Source organism: Rhinatrema bivittatum, chromosome 3, assembly GCF_901001135.1.
Source record: "Rhinatrema bivittatum chromosome 3, aRhiBiv1.1, whole genome shotgun sequence".
Classification (NCBI taxonomy): domain Eukaryota; kingdom Metazoa; phylum Chordata; class Amphibia; order Gymnophiona; family Rhinatrematidae; genus Rhinatrema; species Rhinatrema bivittatum.
Genome location: NC_042617.1, coordinates 72,995,299 through 73,012,850, shown reverse-complemented (window position 1 = coordinate 73,012,850; position 17,552 = coordinate 72,995,299). Strand labels below are relative to the sequence as shown.

The 17,552-nt window shown below is 41.6% G+C and overlaps 1 protein-coding gene across 3 annotated transcripts in view; it reads right to left on the bottom strand.

Moving 5' to 3' along the window:
* Positions 1 to 16,865, bottom strand: part of SOCS5 (suppressor of cytokine signaling 5) — a 38,766-nt gene extending 21,901 nt beyond the window's left edge. The window contains exon 1 of one of the 3 annotated variants that reach the window (XM_029593369.1): positions 16,492 to 16,865. The gene's annotated coding sequence lies outside the window, so the exon portion shown is untranslated. The other 2 variants (XM_029593367.1, XM_029593368.1) reach the window with 2 other exon arrangements.
* Between the last annotated feature and the right edge of the window lie 687 nt (positions 16,866 to 17,552).

Below are 17,552 nucleotides of genomic sequence, written 5' to 3'. Positions count from 1 at the left end.
TTATCGCAGGTACGGAGATCGTGAGTTATTATTGCAGATAGGAACCGGTACTCGCTCCACGAGAGCCCATGTTCCTAAAACCCTTCAAAAACTCTCTTCTATCTCAGAAGCTATTGCATACCTATACTGGTACATTACTATTGCAGATTGCAGATAGGAACCAGTACTCGCTCCACGAGGGCCTATGTTCCTAAAACCTTCCAAAGACTCTTCTATTCCAGAAGCCATCTCATACACAGATATTGTGAGTTCTTATTCCAGACTGCATATAGGAATCAGTACTCTCCTACGGCTCCTGTTCCTGAATATACTGAAGACTCTCTGTTGCATACGAAGCCATTACAGACATCTACAATTGTGAGTGTACCATCTACTACTGGTTATGTATGCAGCATACCCTGTCTACTCACTATCTATAGTCTCTCTCTACAGCTCAACAACCCAGAGATCACAGTTCTAGTATCTGAAGGATTTCAGCCCTGCTGGGCACATCAGCTCACTACTGCCACCTCTGGTGGTTCTACTTCCTGTCTAATAAAGAACTATCTGGGTTTGTCTCCATACTCCAGCCTAGCCAGTGGTCCCTCTCAGGATATCCTCCTGGGGGCGCTGTCATCTGTCATCGGCCCAGGGATTCACCAGTTTCCATAAAGTGTTTATTCCTTACACTACTAGAGCGGTATCATACAGACTGCCACTCTGTGGGAGCCAACCCACAACAGATCATTAACTCTGCCTACGGAGTATTACATATTGTAATGTAACAAGCATTCCACTCATGATAACTATTTACCTCTACGCCACCACCCGGCCCTAAGCCTAAATAAAAACTCTCATACCATTCTTATATTAGAACACAGACGCCTATTAAGATAAAGTTGCTTTCTTCCCTATTAAGATAAATTTTGCTTTCTTCCCTCTCCAGTATGTTCCAAGTTTTTGCTTTACTCGGAGCCTATCTTCATACCTGTATTACGTATTTAACATTAACATTCTCATGCTTGTTATCACAGTTCCATGCAACTAGCATTACATGTAATTAGCATTTAGCATTACATGTAATTAGAATTTAGCATTCTATGTTATCAGCGTTCTATCAGTATTTTATGTTCTATGTAATTAGCATGCTCCCATGCTTGTGTTCAGTTTCAATGTAAACCGAGACGATATGCAATATCTTGTATGAATCCCGGTATATAAAAATGTTAAAATAAATAAAGAAAGAAAGAAATATTGTTAGCTCATTCCCCTGGGGGAACAGCATAGACAGATAGCTAACTTCTAGCATCAGATCCTGAACAGATTGCTAACTCCGCCTCCCTGGCGGGGTGCTCCACAACAGATTGCTAACTCCTCCCCTCTGGAGGAGTAGATCTACTACAGATTGCTAGCTCCCTAGCAAGATCCATAACACTAAGATCCAACCCACCCCCCAGGGTAAGAGGACCTGAAAGAAAGAAGGAAAAAAAAATAAAAAGTGACAATTCCTTTCATCTTGTCACTTGCTTGACTTAAGCTTGGTGGAAACTGGATTGGTATAGCAGGAGTCCAGGAAAGTAAATTATCAGGTAAAGTTGAATTTTGCCTTCCTTCTCCTCCTGCTAGAACAGTCAACACTGTAGGGTCATATCAGATCTACTGTTCTCTTGGGTGGGAAAACGCACATACGGTCTCCAGTATGCTTGCTCCGAAGGTCGCATCTGCATTGGCTAGTATGTCTAACCTGTAGTGCTTGGTAAAGGAGTGTAGGGAAGACCATGTGGCCACCCTATAAATCTCTTCTGGTGTGACCCTTAACATTTCTGCCCATGTCACTACTTGGGCTCTCATACAGTCCTGGGTAGTATTGCCTTCTCTTTCAGGATATAAGCTGATCCTATCGCTTCCCTGATCTACCTGGCTAGTGTTAACTTGGAGGCTGCCTTTCATTTGCATGGTCCACCATATAAAATGAACAGTCTGTCCAACTTCCTGAATGGATTCATGCCTTTCAGATAACTGAGCAACATCCGCCTTACGTCCCGGTGGTGCAGTTCTGGGTCTAACTTATTGGTTTTCTTATTCCCAAAAGGCTGTTAGTATAATGGTCTGATTAAGAAGAAATGGGGATACGACCTTGGGGTTAGAGGGAACAGGCCATAAAGTGACAGAATCCCTGAAGGTTAGGAATAGATCCCTTCATGAGAGAGCATGTACCTCTGAGATCTGCCTTACTGAGTAGACGGCCATGAGGAAGACCATCTTTAAGGATACATCCTTAAGAGAGGGTGATTTAAGTTGCTCAAATGGCTAGCCTGTTAGGGCTTTGAGTACTAGGTTAAGGTCCCACAAGGGAACCAAAGGGCAAAATGGAGGAGGGAGGGGGTTGCCTTATATGTTTTACTTTGTTAAGAAAGCGCACGACGCCCGGGTGTGCTGCTATGCATACACCTTCTACCATGCCTCTAAAGCATGATATGGCTGCCACCTGTTCTCTTAATGAGTTGAATGCCAGCCCCTTGTTCAGGCATTGATGAATGAAGTCAAGTATCTGTATAATCCCTGCTTTCCAGGAAGATTTACTGTTTGTGCAGCAGAAGTTCTCAAAGAGACACCACACTCAAATGTAGGCCAAAGAGGTTGAGGATTTTCAAGCCTTTGGTTTGGTAGATATGACTGTGGACAAGTAGCCTTTCCTATATAGACGTGCACTTTCAAGAGCCATCCATAAGACAAAATGGAGTTGGGTTTTTCCAGACCTTGATCAGCTGGCAGACTCAGGGGTTACTGCTAGGAGTCTCAGGAGATCTACATACCATGGACCATACAGCCAGTCCAGGGCAACAAGAATTGTCAGTGTTAGCTGATTCTCTATGTTCTTCAGCATCCTCCCTATCAGGAGCTACAGCAGGAAGACAAAGTAGCCTTTTGGTTGGCCATGGACTGATTAGGGCATCTACACCACTGGAGCTGGGGTTCCCTTCTATAGCTGAAAATCTTCCTTAACTTCATGTTGGTGCATGACACCATTAAGTCCATGGTTGGATGACCCAATTTGTCCATGATCCTGCAAAACGCCTCCTGAGTTCCCACTCTCCTGGATCCAGCCTGTTTCGGCTTAGAAAGTCTGCCTGAATATTTTGTGTTCCCATGTGTGTGTTCCCAACAGGAGTTCAAGATTTCACTCCACCCAGTCGCAGATCATTGCTGCTTCAAAGGTTAGGGACTGGCTGGGGATACCCCCTTAGTTCACATACGTGTCTGCTATTGCAGTGTCAGACAGGATCCTGATCGGCTTGCCCTTTACCAAGGGGAAGAAGGCTTGAAGTACTTGCCTTATGGCTTGTAATTCTAATTTGTTTGCAGTCCATGATCTTTCTTGTTCTTTCCACTATCCTTGTGCCATCTGGCCCTAACATTGGACCCCACCCGAAATTGCTGACATCAGTGGTTATGATGATCCAGTCAGGTAGTATCAGGCTCATACCTATTGCCAGGTTGGAGGGTTGGGTCCACCAATCTAGGCTGTTCCTTACTGGTGGAGGAAGAGGCAGTTGCTGCTCGTAGCCCATTGTGGCTGGAAATCACCTGGATAAGAGCTCTCCCAGCAATGGGCACATATGAGCCCTTGCCCATAGTACCAGGTCTACTGATGCTGCCATGAGGCCCAGCAAATGTAGGAAGCCCCATGCTTTGTGGGGGGGGGGGGGGGTGGCTGCACTTGGAAGTTTAGAGTATGAGCCACTAATTTCCCCATCCTTTTCCAAGTGAGGTACACAAGGTCTACCTCTGTGTTGAACCGCGCTTCCAGAAACTCCAGGGACCGCGTGGGTATCAAGGTGCTCTTTGCATAGTTCACCCTCCAATCTAGACTTTCCATCAGGAACATTAGTGCTGTAGTGGCCTGGATCAGCAAGTTGTCCAAACGAGGGTGGACCGGCACCCCTTGCTTGCACAATGTTGCCACCACCATTACCAATAACTTGGTAAAGGTCCTTGGTGCAGTCACAATACCAAAGAGGGGCACCTGAAACTGCAAGTGTTTGCTTAGTTCACAAAAACATAATAGCCTCTGGTATTGTCCCCTTATGGGGGACTTGGAAATTTGCCTCCATTAGATCCAAGGAGAATTGGAACTCTCTTTTCCTTGCGGAGGTTATTACTGAGCGCAAAGACAATCTGAAAATGTGGTACCCTGAGGCACTTGTCCTCCTTGAGATCCAGTACCGTGTGAAAGGAGCTATTCTTCTTGGGCACTACTAATTAAATGAAGTTTCTGTGCCCTGCTCCTGGACTGGTACTGGCACTACTGCTTGCAAATTTGCAGCTTGCCTAGGGTGGCCTCTTTCATCGCTTTCTTTGATGAAATGCATGGCAAGGCTATGAAGATCTGGGCCATGGGTTTTGCTAGCTCGGGGGTGTATCCCTGCCTATAACCTCCAAGTCCTACTGGTTTGAGGTGATACGAGTCCACTCAGAGTAGAACCCTCTTAGACATCTGCCCAAAGGTACCCCCTGATTGTCACGAGTGGATGGCTGGAGCCTGCCGGTGTCGGACAGTCAGTCCTTGACCTTTTGCCCTCCCCCCAGAAGAGCTTGGCCTTTGACCCTTTTTCTCCGCTGGGATCTGAAGCTACCTATCCTGTATCTTTGATAATCCCTGAAGCACAGGCGTCTCAGGTTTCTTGAACTGGTCCACAATTTGTCCTCGGGAAGCCTCTGGGGAGTTGCTTCCCCCAGCTTCTTTATGAACTTCTCTATCTCTTTCCCTAACAAGACCCCCTTTAAAAGATAGTTTGCCTAAGTGGGACTTCGAGGCCTCATTCACTGCCCAGTTCCAGATCCATAAAAGTCTCCTCACTGCCACTTCCAATGCTAAGGCCCGGAAGGACATTCTGAGAAGATAGTACAGCATGCCCACTAGAAAGGCCTCACCTGATTCAAATTCGCTTTATCCCCTGACTCAGATAGCTGCTGTACCCATCTTACTACTGCGCAGGCCACATATCCACTGCAGATGGATGCCTGCAGAGCCAACACTTTGGTTGTGAAGGCTTGTCTCAGGATAGTCTCAATCTTCCTGTCCTTCATTGCCATCATGCCCTTCACTGGTATGGTGGTTCTGCGGGTAACTGCTGAAACCAGGGCATCCACCTAAGGGATCTTTAATAGGGAGTCTCTTATTTCCTGCGGGAGTGGGTAGGCTTTCCTCAGGACCTTGGTACCCTTCAGTGGGCCCTGAAGATCTTCCATTCTGCCATTACCATTTCTCTCCAGGCTGGGTGCAAGGGGAATGTCTTGGGTGGCTTCCACATTCCCTGGAGAATGGGGTCCCACTCAACCTGCTCCTCCTTTTTTGGATCTGAGATTCTAAGTGTTGCTAAAGTATTTAAGATCAGGGCAGGCAGCTCTCCCTTTTCAAAGCAAGTGTATCTCTGCCGAGTCCTCCTCCTCCTTCAAGAGAACAACTCCTGATCGGAGGGACCAGAGTTCAGATCCTTTAGAAACACAATGGCAGAAAAAGACTTATGGCCCATACAATCTGCCCATCTGTCCAACTAATTTAGCATTACAATTCTCATCACTTCCTTAGAGATCATCTGTATTTATACCATGCTTTCTTGAATTCATATATTGTTTTTGTCTCTACCACTTCCACTGGGAGACTGTTCCAGACATCTACCACCCTCTGTAAAGAAATATTTCCTAAGATTGCTCCTGTATCTACCCCTTTCAACCTCATGCCATGACCCCCCTTGTTCTAGAGCCTCCTTTCTATTGAAAAAGGCTCACTTCCTGTGCATGGAAACTTTTGAAATATTTGAATGTCTCTACCATATCTCCCCAAGCTCACCTTTCCTCTAGGATATCCATGTTTAGATCTAAGTCTATCCCCATATGCTTTAGAACAAAGACCACTGACCATTTTAGTAGCCACCCTCTGGACCAACTCCATCCTGTTTATATCCTTTTAAAGGTGCAGAGAGAGAAAGGAGAAAGTATGAGCAACAACTCTCCTCCTCTCTTGCTAATCAAGACAATCTCAGGGCACCCAGAATTCAAAAGTTCCCAGGTATGGAGAGGGGGATTTTTTTATCCTTAGTTTTAATTACTGGATGTTTGTGTTTGCTGTTTTGAAATGTTTTATTAGTATTTGACAAGGTAATTTTACAGAGGGCAATTCCTTTTAAACTAAACTCTCTGATATCACATAGCCACACCACGCAACAGAGAGATCACATGTATTCCAAATACAGTTTAACCATTTATTGAAAATCACAACGTGTTTCACCTATCTAGACATTTAAAAACTAAACTCACACATTCATACCTCAATCACACACATGCCATATAAAAACATCTATATGCACAAATAACACTGAATAATCAGGATTACAATTAATTACATACATACAGTTTACATAATTTAACAAAGTCCGGTGTGTGACACCGGACTTTGTTAAATTATATAATATTATATATAATATATATTATATATATAATTATATATATATAATATATATTATATATAATATATAAATATATATATATATTATATAATATTATATATAATATATATTATATATATAATTATATATATATAATATAATATATATTATATATATATATAATATATATATTATATTATATAATATTTGTTAAGTTTCATACTATATTTGTTGTTGTATTGGGAAATGTTCTTTACTTTGTTACTCTCTGCCTTTACTCACATTGTTAATTGTAAACCGGGTTGATGTGATTCCTATCATGAAACTCGGTATAATAAAAATAATAAATAAATAAATATAGATGTTTTTATATGGCATGTGTGTGATTGAGGTATGAATGTGTGAGTTTAGTTTTTAAATGTCTAGATAGGTGAAACACGTTGTGATTTTCAATAAATGGTTAAACTGTATTTGGAATACATGTGATCTCTCTGTTGCGTGGTGTGGTTATTAGTATTTGAAACATTTTTATGAATTTCTAATTGTTGGATGTTATTCTATTCTTCAGCTGTTATGAAATATGTATTCTTTATTAGTATGATTTTATTACTACTGATTTTATTTTTTTTAATTTTTTTCATGAGGAATGGTGATTCAATTTTTCAATTGTTGTACTGTTGTGGTTTTCAGTCCAGTTTTTGCCTGTTTCTATTCATACTTTCAGTATGCTCTTTTTATTCTGTATTTGGTAAATGTCTGTCTGAATTCTGCATGTATGACCAAAGTGAGGCATTCTGCAGCATGTAGTTTCTGTGAATGGCTCTATAGTAGCCTGGCTTGTTCTATTTTCCTAATATGAGGTGTATTGGTATTTTAGGGCCTGGTGTAATATTAGCACATCTACCTTTGCATAAGTGAGGTTTGTGTGCTGGCAGTTAGGGTTGTTTTAATAAGGAGGTTTTACTATATTATTATAATTTTTTTTACTTGTGACTTTGAGTACTAAGCCCACACGGAACACATTGCAATAGTCCTAACGCCATACGAGTTCCAAGTGTCTTTTTTACTTTTTTTTTTGTAGGGTTTTCTGGTTGGCACCACAACAATGCATGTAAATATAATATACATGTAAGTTGTTTTGGGTTTTTTTTACCTGACTGTACTTTTAATGTCATTTTTCATATAAACTATTATAAATGCATAATTTTTAATTGTGGGGAGGGGAAAGTGCGCAAAGCTATATGGTTCACAAAGCAGACTTCTTCACCCACTGAGTCCAGTAGGACACAGCTAGTCTTCCATTCCTGCCACAGGCCAGCGAGAACGACAAGTCTCTTTCTCTTCTAGGCTAGCGATAACTGATTTTATCTTCCCCTGCTGGCCTGAAAGTAAAAGCAGAGGAAAAACGGTGGTGGCCACCTGGGGGAGAGAGAATGCAGCTTGTACAAACATTTGTTATTTTTGTTCAGAGAGAGTATTCTTATCTTTCCTTTGTGTAATTCTTAATAATAAATGTAATACTGGGGCTTTTTTTTTTTTTTAGTTTAGCTGTGGATTGTTGTGAGCAGTGTCCATCAGGTGTGTCACAATGGGGAAAAGGTTGAGAATCACTGCTTTAGACCATTCCCCAAGCTTAGCTAGATCCCTTCTCATGTTTTCCATTCCTTCCTGGCTGTCCACCCCGTTAGATTTTAGTATCATCAGCAAAAAGACAAACCTTTCCCCGACAACCCTTCTGTTACGTCACTCCTGTGTAGGAATTCTAGAGGACCCCAAGGACAGCCTTAGATTTCTTAAGGAGGGGTTCCAGCCTCGAGGCCAAAGATGGCCCTGGTATCTCCTTATTTGCTTGAAAGGTTTTAAAGGCTTGATGCATCAGCAGAATGAATTGAGTTGAGAAGGCCCCACTGGGGTTCTGCTTCACTTTTGCTTGCTTCCTGAAGAGGACTCGGAGGATTTATTATTTATTTATTTTATTTATTTAAATTTCTTATATACCGGCATTCGCGATGGGAGTCGCATCATGCCGGTTTACAAATAACAAGGTGTGACAACAGAATAAATACTTAATAACTTAAAAACATTAACATGTGATAGAAGAATAAGGTAGCAGTTACAATAAAACAGGGATAAAATGCAACTTGGAATGAAGAGAAGGCAAAAGAGAGATTAACACTGAGATAACAAAAGAATGACCAAGGTAAATAAAACCAAGGTAAATAAACCTGCCTCATTAAAAAAGAGAGAACATTATTGAGTTGTCAAAGGTTGTTGATTACCCTGACGGGAGTTCTTAGTTGCTTAAGTTGAGAGTGGGTTCAGTTGGTGTCTGGAAAGGCTTTCAAGAATAGCCAGGTTTTAAGTCTTTTTCTGAAAGTGGGGAGGCAAGGTTCCTGTCTCAGTTCTGGTGGTATAGAATTCCACAAGGTAGGTCCTGCTGTAGAGAAAGCCCTGTCTCTGAGAGTCCTATGGTTAAAGGTTTTTGCAGGAGGCACCTGTAATGAGTCTCTGTAGGACTCTCTGATAGGTCTGATGGAGGTATGTTTTTTAAATGGGATTTGGAGGTTAAGCGGAGAGAGTTGATGGAATGCTTTGTAGATGGTAGTAATGGATTTATATAAGATTCTATAGTGCACTGGCAGCCAATGTAAGTCTTTGAGAATCGGAGATATGTGGTCTCTTCTTCTTGTGTTTGTCAAAATTCTGGCCGCCGTGTTCTGAACCATCTGAAGAGGTTTAGTATGAGAAGACGGGAGACCTAATAGAATAGAATTGCAATAATCTAACTTAGAGAAGATTATTGATTGCAAAACTGTTCTGTAATCGTGGAAATGGAAAAGTGGTTTGATTCTTTTTAAGACGTGTAATTTATAAAAGCAGTCCTTCGTGGTTTGATTAATAAAAGATTTTAGATTTAGCCGATTGTCGATAATGGCTCCTAGGTCTCTTACATGTGAAGTTTGAAAGCCGGTTGGAGGATTTGAGGTGAGGTTACTGTTTTCAGGGGAAATTATGAGGACTTCGGTTTTAGCGGAATTTAAGATTAGATTTAGGCTGGAGAGGAGGTTGTCAATATTTTGAAGACAGTTTTCCCAGATTTTGATAGTTTTTGTAAGGGATTCTTTGATAGGGATGACAATCTGGATGTCATCTGCGTATAGAAAGTATTTGAGGTTAAGATTAGTTAATAGTTGACATAGGGGTAGGAGGTAAATGTTAAAGAGCGTGGGGGAGAGAGAGGAGCCCTGTGGAACACCTAGCGAAGAAGGGTAAAACTGTGATTCTTTGTTATGTATTTTGACTTTATATCCTCTGTTTCCCAAGAATGATTTGAACCAGGCAAGAGCAGAGCCTGTAATTCCGATGTTCGCTAGTTGATTTAGGAGAAGGGAGTGATTCACGGTGTCAAAGGCCGCCGATAGGTCGAGGAGTATCAGCAAGTAGGCGTGACCTTTATCGAGGCCCATGATGAGGTAATCTGTCAGAGATATGAGAAGTGATTCTGTACTTAAAGATTTTCGGAAGCCGTATTGAGTGGGGAATAATATGTTGTTGTCTTCGAGGTATTCTGATAATCTGGTGTTGACTAATTTTTCTGTAACCTTGGCTATAAAAGGAAGGTTGGATATTGGGCGGAAGTTGGATGGATCTTTAGGATTAAGGTTCGGTTTTTTTAATAGGGGTTTGATAGAAGCAACTTTCAGGTCGTCTGGATAAATTCCTTGGGCTAAGGAACAATTGATAATGTCAGTTAGGGTTTTGGAGATGGTATCTGGAATTAGCAGCAGTAGTTTGGGAGGGATCTGGTCAAATGGGTGGGATGATGGTTTCATTCTCTTCAATACTAACTTGGTCTCTGATATTGCAATGGGTTCGAAGGCTTGTATAGCCATGTCATTGCAGTGATGGCGGAATGTGCTGGGTGGGGCTAGGGTATTCGTTTTTAGTTGAGATTGCAGTTTGGAAATTTTGTTACTGAAGAAGATGGCCAGCTCCTCAGCTTTTTCGTGCGCTTGGTTGAGTGGGATGTCCGGAGAATTGGGTTGAGTTAAGTTCGAGACGTAAGTAAAGAGGGCTTTTGAATCGAAGATGAGGTGATGTATCTTGTGAGCGTAGTAGCCCCTTTTTGTTTTTAGTGTGGGCTTGAGGGCCTTGGGCAGGCTGCTTTTGCCAGCTCCTCCATGGGCTCACTATCACATAGGGAACAGAAGGAGCTTGCCAGGGTGTAAATCCCTTTCAGTTCCACAGGCTGGGCACTTCCTCTCAGCATTGCGCGTCAAGTATTTGTTTTTATTTATGAGTCTGCATCAATCTCAGTGTGCGCGCTTGGCCCCACTCCCATCTTCACGCCAGCTTTGGGCCTACTCCTCTCAAGCAGCAGCAACCTTCCCTTCCTGCTCACAGTTTCTCCCTATGCCTATCTACCCGGGTTTGCAGGGGTATGCACACACCAGCTACCCACTGGAGGTGCAGGAAAAGGGAATCAGCGAGAAGAGGCTAACTTTGGAGCACTTGGCAGTCCCAGTTCCCCCCTGCTAGGGTAGCTGCAACAGACCCCCTGAGGAATTGCAAGTGCCCAAGTGAAAGAGCTCACCGGGAGAGAGAGCGCCAGAGATAACTTGAGAGTAGGCCTGTAGGATCTGTCCCAGGAGCCAAGGGTTTGTATTTTTTTTTTCAGCTCAGTTGCAGTCGTCTCCACCTGCTGGAGACAGAACTACTAGGGACTGACTCCAAGCACACCTCCTTTTATAGTGCATGTGATACCACACCAAAAAATATGGAGGCGTGTTCTCTGTCTCCATCATCTGCGGAAAGAGGAAATCCCCTATAGTGGAGGAAAAGGAATGGGGGATTTCAATTACCGCACTATTGGCTGGGTAAATCTCACATCAGGCCATGCTAAGGAGGTAAAGTTTCTAGTTAAAATAAATGACTCCTTCATGGAGCAGTTGGTACAATAACCAACAAGAGGGGGAAGTAATTTAGACCTAATCCTTAGTGGAGCACAACATTGGGTAAAGGTGTTGGGGCCACTTGGCAATAGTGATCATAATGATCAAATTTGATTTGATAGCTGGAAGGCAGACACTAAGGAAATTGACGGTGATAATTTTCAAAAGAAACACGATGATAAAATGAGGAAAATGATTAGGAAAAAACTTAAGAGCAGCTGCAAAAGTTCTTTTGGCTAGAATAGCCTCTCAGCTCACCTTTTAATCATGTCAGCTGTCATTTGGCCCTTCTGCCACTTTTTTTTTTTTTTTTTTTTTTTTTTTAAATAGAACTGTTTGTCAGCGATATCAGAAATATTTTCCCATAACCTCTTCCCACCCCTGTATATTATAAAAGAAAGAAAAAAAATCAGAGTAGGATACAAAAAAAGAACTAAACAGTGTAAACTTGGAGACTTAAGAAATATGCAAAAAGATATATATCTTTCTTGCAACTGGATCCAAAGCCTGTAGAAAAGGTTCCCATATAGCAGTGCAAACGTCCTGTGCTCTATTTTCAGATCCACGATCTATATTCCATAGTCATCAAATCGAACATTTGGGATCACCACATCTCTTTATCAGGTGTAATGTTTCCAACCATTGAAGAAGAATATAGCACTTTGCCAATAAACAGGCCTTAACTAGAAAATATTTATGGGCCTTCCTCACCACTGTTCCCTGAGAAACATGGTGTGGTATCCTTCCACATTTTTTAATGAATGGAATACATCTGGCCTAGGCTTCCAAGATGATATTTTTAAAGAATGTTAATGCCTGATGTAAATTCTTAACATCTTTCAAAAAATGAAAAAGTGATCTGAATGAAGAAACAGGAAACAGCATAAGCACAGGCAAGTTAGATACAAAGCATTGATAAGGAAGGCAAAAACAGAATCTGAAAAGAAGCTTGCTATGGAAGCAAAAAATAATAAAAACTTTTTCAAGTACTTTCAAACAAAATGCCTGCAAAGAATAGGAATAAAAGGGCACTAAGGGAAGGCAAGGCCACAAAGGAGAGACAAAGGGGATCATTTTCTAAAGGATTTAAACGTGTAAATGTAACTACTATTGTAGCAATTTTCAAAAGCCCACTTACATGAAATTTTAAAGCATGCAAATGCTTTTAAAAATCAGGACCTAAATGATTTGCTTTGGTCTTTACCAAGGAAGATACCCATGTCAGAAAGGATACTAAACAAAATTAAACTTTCTTCGGCAGCACATATACTATACTTAAAAGTAATGATTCAGAGGAAATGAAACAAACGTCAGTGAACCTAGAAGATGTAACAGGGCAAATGGACTAACTAAAAAGAGTAGCATATATCCCAGAGTGCTAAAAACTGAAAAATGAAATTGCAGGCCTACTATTATTAATTTGTAAATTGTCATTAAAATCAGCTATAGTACCTGAAGATTGGAGGATGGCCAATATAACATCAATTTTTAAAAAGGGTTCCAAGGATGAACCAGGAAACAACAGACCAATGAGCCTGACATTGTGTTGGGAAAAATGGTTGATATTATAATAAACATCACAATTATTAAACATATAGATAGTTATAGTTCAATGGGACAATATCAACATGGATTCAGCCATGGAAGTCTTGCCTCATCAATCTGCTACATTATTTTGATGGCATAAATACACATGTGGATAAAGATATGAGAGTTGATAAGAGTATATCAGGCTTGCTATGGGACATTCAGTGGACCAATATTTTCAATCTTAATGATCAGTGAATTGCACCCTTTTCAGCAATGATTTTGTTGTTTAATAAAATTTAATATTTCTTTTACTTTCTTCTACCACATATTGTATTTTGATGTGTGATTATTGATAATTTTATCCTTGGACATTTTTTTGTCTTTATAAATTAACTCCTACATTTTCTCTTGTACTAGTTGTTGTCTTAATAAAAAGATTTAAGAACATGCTGGGTCAGACCAAGGATCCATCAAGCCCAGCATCCTGTTTCCAACAGAGGCCAAACCAGGCCACAAGAACCTGGCAAGTACCCAAACATCAAGAAGATCCCATGCTACTGATGCAATTTAGCAGTGGCTATTCCCTAAGTAAACTTGATTAATAGCCGTTAATAGACTTCTCCTCCAAGAACTTATCCAAACTTTTTTTGAGCCCAGCTACACTAACTGCACTAACCACCTCCTCTGGCAATAAATTCCAGACCTTTATTGTGTGTTGAGTGAAAAAGAATTTTCTCCGATTAGTTTTAAATGTGCTACTAGCTAACTTCATGGAATGCCCCCTAGTCCTTCGATTATCTGAAAGTGTAAATAACCAATTCACATCTACTCATTCAAGACCTCTCATGATTTTAAAGACCTCTATCATATCCCCCCCTCAGCCGTCTCTTCTCCAAGCTGAACAGCCCTAACCTCTTCAGCCTTTCCTCATAGGGGAGCTGTTCCATCCCCTTTATCATTTTGATTGCTCTTCTCTGTTTGACAACTTACCTCATAAGAGACCCAAAGAAATTAAAATGTTATGGGGATAAGAGGCAATGTTCTATTAGGGAATGAGAACTGGTTAAAAGATAGAAAACTGAGTAAGGTTAAATTGTCAATTTTCTCAATGGAGAAAAGTGAATAGTGGAGTGTCCCAGGGATCTGTACTGGGATCACTGCTTTCTAACATTTATAAGTGACGTAGATTTGGGAACAACAAGTTAGGTGACTAAATTTGCTGATGATACACAATTATTCAAAATTGTTAAATCACAAAAGGATTGTGAGAAATTGTAAGAGGACTTTTCGAGACTGGGAGACTAGGCAGCTAAATGGCAGATGACATTTAATGTGGACAAGTGCAAAATGATGCACGTAGGAAACAGTAACCAAACTATAGCTACACAATGCAAAAGTCCACAATGGGAATGACTACCCAGGAAAAGGATCTAGGTGTCATCGTGAATAATGTGTTGAAATCCTCTTCTCAGTTTGCAGCAGTGCTCAGGAAAACAAATAGAATGCTAAGATTTATTAGGAAAGGAATGGAAAAACAGAAAATCATAATGTTTCTGAATCGCTCCATGGTGCAACTGCACCTTAAGTACTGTGTGCAATTCTGGTCATTGCATTTCAAAAAGATACAGCAGAACTGGAAATGGTACAGAGAAACGCAACTGAAATGATAAAGGGGATGGAACGAGTTCTCTATGAGAAAAGGTTAAGGAGCTTGGAGAAAAGGGGAGATGTGACAGAATTCTATAAAATAATGAGTGGCATGGAATGGGTAAACACAAACCAGTTTATTCTTTCAAATAGTACAGAGACTAGGGTACAAACAATGAAGTTACTAGGTAATACATTTAAAACAAATAGCAGAAAAATGATTTTAATTAAACTATGGAATTTGTTGCTAGAGGATGTGGTAAAAGCTGTTAGCGCTGCTGGGTTTAAAAAAAGGTTTGGACAAGTTCCTGGAAGAAAAGGCATACAAAAGCCATTAAGGTGGACCCCTAGGATAAGCAGCATTGACTCATCAACTTTTCAGTATCCTGCCAGGTATCCGTGACCTGGGTTTCCACTGTTGGAAACTGGATACTAGGCTTGATGGACCTTTGGTCTGATCCAGTATACCAAATCTTATATTTACTTGCATTTTATGGGTCACTTCTCCTACATTTGCTTCTGGTGATTTACAATACGAATCCCAAATCACTCAATCCATAAATTAAAATGACAATGGGCACCCAACATAAATAACAACGTCATAAACATCAAGCATACACATAAAATATACTATTGCAACCTAATGTAGTTTATCAATATACATATATCATAAATACTATTAATCATTTCTAAAATGCTGCTAGGCATACAGGCTGTGCAGATACACATAAGAGACCATTCCTATTCTATAGAGTTTACAATCAATCCCATATTAATGATTTATGGCACTGATATTTGGTTATTTGCAGATTTAAAGTTATTTTACAAAACAAAGTGCTACAGATTTCCTCACTTTGACTTTATTTTCACTACTTCACTAGGATTTTGAGAGCAAAATTTATTTTCCTTCCCAGCCATAAAATTAACTCTAAATTAGAAACATGACAATGAAAGACCATACAGCCCATCTTATCTGTCCATCCACCAAACTGCTCGGCTTTACAATCCCTCAGAGATCCCCCCCATATTTACGGGGCTAGGAGGCTGACGTTCAGAGCTTAGGAACAAGGAGCTACCAACACATACAGACCATAGGAGGCCAAGACTAACAGACATTATACCAAGACTAATAAACGATAATGCCTTTGTATGCCAGTAGTAACACTGAAAGAACTCAAGTTCAGTACACAAAACAGTGCTACACGAAAATATGAGTACAAGTACAATCAAAATTTCATCTAGTTTAATAGATGTATACAGCCATATCTGAAACAATCTAGGACTAGATTCTCCCCAGAAAATTAGTGGAGGGAAGCGGGTGATCCAATCAAGTTTTTGTCCCCTCCTCCACCTTGAATCTCCCCCCACGTCTCTGTAATCCCATCATCCTCCTCTACTTTCCCCCAAATTCTTATATTTATTCTACCTGCCTCTATCTTCCTTCCAGCTTGTCTTTAAGCCTCCAAGTTTTCCATACCTTGTTGATTGTAACTTTGACTTATTCCTTTCCTTTGTTATCTATTATTTACCAGAATTGTTACCTCAGTTTTACCCTTTGTTAAAATGTAAACCGATCCGATATGGTTATCTACTATGAAGGTCGGTATAAAAAACTGCTAAATAAATAAATAAATAAATACTCAACCGCTCGTTGCTCCTCCTCTACATGCTCACCTTACCTTCTCTCAGCATGCAGAAATAAGAGCTGGCAGACACCGCGGGGACAGTGTGAGGGCATGTGCCCCCCTGCAATCCCTTCTCCTCCCCTGCATGCTTCCCGTTTAGAAAGAAAACCTAAGGGAGGTGAGGGGTGGGGGAGGAGCCGGGTGTTCTCACGCCTGTGCAGGTCACTCAGTTCCTGCTGCAGATTAGCTAGGAAGCAGTGGCGTCGCTTCGAGGGCCACAAAAAATTCGATGCGCCCACCCGCCAATACCTCGTTGCATTCCACCGCGGCTTCCGCCTCGACTTTCTTTTCCTCCTTTACACCGCCCCGCCGGCAACGGCCGCGACAGCAACAGCAGCAACACCGATAATGGCTACGCCGCAATCTCTCCGCTGCGCGCGGGTCCCGGGCGAACTCAACGTGGGGACGCAGTCGCACGCTGCACGTCACCGGCACACTGACGTCACAAAACGTCCCTTCCTACAGGAGCCGTGATGCGCCGCCATAGGGCCGCCCACCATCCAAGCGATTGGGCAAGCTCTCTGGCGGATACCGAGAAGACATCAGGACTGACTGCTGGATGGGCAGGCACGTGAGAACGGAAATGATTCAAGTCGTTTTGGCACTGCATAAGAGCCGACTTGGAGAGGAGGGCCTGGGGCGGAGGGAAGATGGATCTGGAGGCAGGCTTATGCCATCCAGTGTTTCACGGCCCTGATGAACATTGAGAGACTGGGTTAAGGGGCGGGTTTCCAGCCTGCTCGGTGATATGTCATGTATGACGTGCAGCATGTGTTTGATGGGGGAAAAGAGAGAATGGAGGGGGCGGTGACAAGTGAAGCTGCACCCGGTGCTTGTCAGACGTGTATAAGTACACCCTTCATTTAATGTGTGATCGATAATTTTGAAATACACATGGTAAATTGTCAAAGCCTTGGCTGGCTGCAGGGGCGGAGTTTTATTTGTTCAAGCCTGCCTGCTGCCTGGCATTTGTAACCAATCAGCAACCGAATCCGGCTTCCTGCTGAAAGGTACAGGTGGAAGTGGGGTCGGGAGTTGTTGCCATGGCAATCAGAATGAAAGGGATAGTTGGACTGCTGTGCTGGTGGAGTGTAGGGTGCAGGACCATGCATGGCAGCCTGTGTGTTAAAAGTGCTTTCTGTTCTTTTTCACCTGCCGCATTGTAGCTGCAGCAGTGTTGAAACTTAAAAATGCATCGAAATTAATGAGAACAATCGGCATGCAGTAGAGGGTATGGCGTTTGGTGGACAGGTTAATCACAATTTGCTGCTACTACTTATTTCTGCTGAAGCCTATCTGTCAGTAATTGA